We start from the raw sequence: 3,665 nt of genomic DNA on the forward strand, positions 1-3,665 counted from the left end.
GGCAAGTACTTAATTTCTCTTCTTTAAGCTTCTCTTTCATCATCTGTGCAATGAAGGCTGAGGTAACTATTTAAGCTTCTATTAGGTTATGAAATATAAGAAATATAAATCTATTCCTGCAAAACTGTACTACATCCCAAAGTCAACTAAATGTGAGTTGAGGGTGTTTTGAATTACCTGCATTGTTTCTTCTCCAGTGATATCTGGGTGGCTACTCAAGATTCAACAGAGATAAGCCCTTTGATCCATCTAGCCATATTGTCAAAGGACTTTATTGCAGTCTTTATGAAAAGGATATTTCAAGTCATAATGAATTTCAGAAATAAGTACGTCAAAGACAAAATCATGGCACAATAACTTGCTGCGGTCCGTGCATCTCTACCACCAGCCCCTCATCTCCCTGAAATAGGAAATACAACAAGAAATACAAAGCTTTGTGCAGCTGGGGATCGTGCCTTGTGAGAGTGAAAGCATGCCTCTCTCTGATGTTTCTCATTCAAATGGAATGTCATGTGCCGCCTTCCAGAACAAAAAGTTCTCTTCACATGTTCTGTATCGTAACTACGCCTTACTTCTTTGCAGTTGAACAAAGGTCTGACTTTTACCACAGATGGCCACTCTTTAGGTCTCAAGTGTAATCTGACACAGCCTTGCTCTGTGGACCAGTCCTATTCTGAGTCAAGACTTCCCTGAAAACTCACACCCTCAATTTTCACAAGAATGCATTTCAGATGGCCCACCAAATTTTCTGCATATCCTACATATATTATATTGCAATGTCCTTGAACTTGGTCTACTCTAGCATCTGAAATTTGGATGTAGTAGAACTTAAGTCTTGATAATGGATAATGGCATGATTATAGCAATTACTGTAATGCTTTATAATTATGCCTTTATGTGTATGTCTCTTTCATTACATTGCGAACACTTTGAGGTCTAGGATTTAGTCATGTATATCATCAAATTCCTCAGTGAGAGCATCACCTGACCTATTATTCTAGCCTCTAAATAAATTCTGTTGAGGTTCAATTTATCACTAAAGGAGAGAAGAAAACATGTTATCCAAAACAACAAAAAAAAACGATTGGAGTTATTATATTGGGGATCTTACATTTAAATGAATTGTATGTGTAGTATCAAAAAAATCCACTTCTCACCTAAAGGAATTATTGTTATTTAAAAAGATGCTGAAGATCATCTACACCTAGGGTTGGCAAAATATGGCCTGTGGGTAAAACCCAGCCCACTGCCTGTTTAAAGTTTTATTGGAACATGGCCACACATTGCCTATGGCTGCTTTTGTACTACAACTGCAGAATTGAGTAGTTGTGACAGAAACTGTATTACTAATAGAGCCTACGCATTTACTATCTGGCCTTTTACTCGGAAAGTTTGCTGACCCCCAGTTTGGAGTACTACTCTCATTTGACATAAAAGGAAATTGAGGCCAGGGAGAGGAAATGACTTTCTCAGACTCATTAATGGTACAACTGAGACTATACTCTAGGTCTCACTTTCCAGTTTCTCTTTTTGAATATTCCTGTTTCTTCCCTGGAATAAAAACGTTCACGTTGAAGATGTGATTCAGAGGGAGCTAGGAAACTGTCCCCATGTTTCTCTGCTTAGCTAAGGAAATATCTGTGAACTTCCTTTCAGAGCTGGTGAGTGATGTTCTATTGTCCCATCTATGTCCATTTTAAAGGGTGACAGTGTCTCAACTTGAACCTCAACTTTATTTACTTTGGATCCAGACACCCCTGAGCATATTTGGAGAATCATAGCCAAATGGGCCATGGGGGCCCCTAAGGGGCCTTTCTCATGAGTCCCCCAGGAGAGTTCACCTGAAGGAGCAAAGGGTAGAGTTGCACAAATCTGGGTCCACGTGAGAGGAGCAGAGAAACCCAGATGGTGCTAAGGGCACCTGCCTGAGTCCTAGGCAGAAAAGGATGCCATAAGGAGAGAAGTGAGTCATTCCATAGACCCTAGCAGGGGCATAGAGGGCATCAGACAGCACAGGGCACTTGTGGCCCTGGTGCCAGTGGCTTTGGCATCATGAATGGTGGTGTCTGTGCTCTGGTGGTGTCCAGGTAGCTGCACAGGAGTATGTGATCTCTAGAATGAAACTCAGCACAGGAATTCAGGGCAGAACTAGAGAGAAATGATGGTTACTGGTGTTACGTACCAGAGGACTGTGCTATGTGCCCATGTGGAGTGCTCCTTGGGGTGCTCCAGAACCAGCAGGGAAGAAAAGGCAGGGGCTGGGAGGGTTCATAGCAGCAAAAGGGGCTGAACCAGATAAATACTCTCTTTTTTTAAAAATCCTAGGCTAGTACAGCAAGTGACAGTAACAGTTAGAAGTGTTAATGCTCTCATTTGCCTCTGCCAGTATTAGAATGTCATAGAGGTGAATTTGAGTTCTTCCCAAGCCATATCCCCTGAGGTGGACAGTAAAGCCTCCAAAGCTCCATCGCTGAGTTTATTAATCCTGGTTCAATAGGGCAGGGAGATCTTCCAAGTCATTCAACAAGCAATTCCCTTACTGTCAGATACCACTTGTCTACAAATACAGCCCATGCAGTTGATGCTATTGGTACAACCACCTAAACTTGAGTGGGATCCAGAGAAATGGCTTCTGGCCTGTGAAGGAAAAAGCAAAAGAAAACAAACACTTGTTTAACAACGATTTAATTATCTTCCTAATAGGAAAGACTCGCTCATAAATCTAGGACTTAAGCTGTCAGACAAGGAGAGGTAAGCTTGTTCACTTCAGGTAGGTGGTTATTTCTACCTTCCACCTAAAGAATGTGGATGGAAATGTCAGAGAAGGAAAAGAAGCCAGGGTTTGCAGGTTGGATTAGATCACTCTGAAAACCATTTTCTGGGTTTATGGGTGATCATGCATTGTTGTTTTGATTTATAGGCAAGTAGTAGCTTACCAAGAGTGATGCTAGGCACATTGCATACTCTGCCTACTTTTCCTTCCTTGACTTTTCCATCTAAACTCACAGAGGCCGATGAGAGGATTAACACTTCTAACTGCTATTGTCACCTGCTATACCAGCCCAGGATTTTTTTAAAAAGAGAGAGAGAGAGAGAGAGAGAGCATTTCTCTGGTTCCAATTACTCATGATTAGGGGCCAGACTCTGTAAAATCAGATGTTAACTTGAAAAGACTGCTACATTGCAAATGACTCTTGTTCAGTAGAAAGGCAAAATAATTCTGTCAAATAGAAAACATAACCCCAAAGGGTCTGATCTTGCTGCTCTGTAGGACATTAAACAGTTTTGCCTAGCTTTGCAAACCCACTTCTACATCCTTACTTTCAATGATCATAGAAAACAGCCTCTTGTATTCTCCTTTGATTTGGATTTGTCTTCCTACTGGTTCCATCACTAATAAGTTAGATCAATCTTCGACTATATCTGTATGAGAATCATGTTTTTAACATTGAATAGCAACCCCCTTCTCAAAACTTCTCTGTGGGCTTCTCTGTTTATAATTATCCATCTTATTCTCATGCATCATAATGAATTGGACTCATCTGGCTTTCATTTCTTAGCTGGCAGATTAGACAAAGTCTCTTTGTTTTATTTTTTTAAAAAAGAAAGTTCCTTTCATGTCTACTTTAAGCGTATTCCCTTCAGCAAGTTGCTTAGTGACCTTT

The sequence above is a fragment of the Symphalangus syndactylus genome, chromosome 19 (assembly GCF_028878055.3).
Source record: "Symphalangus syndactylus isolate Jambi chromosome 19, NHGRI_mSymSyn1-v2.1_pri, whole genome shotgun sequence".
Classification (NCBI taxonomy): Eukaryota; Metazoa; Chordata; class Mammalia; order Primates; family Hylobatidae; genus Symphalangus; species Symphalangus syndactylus.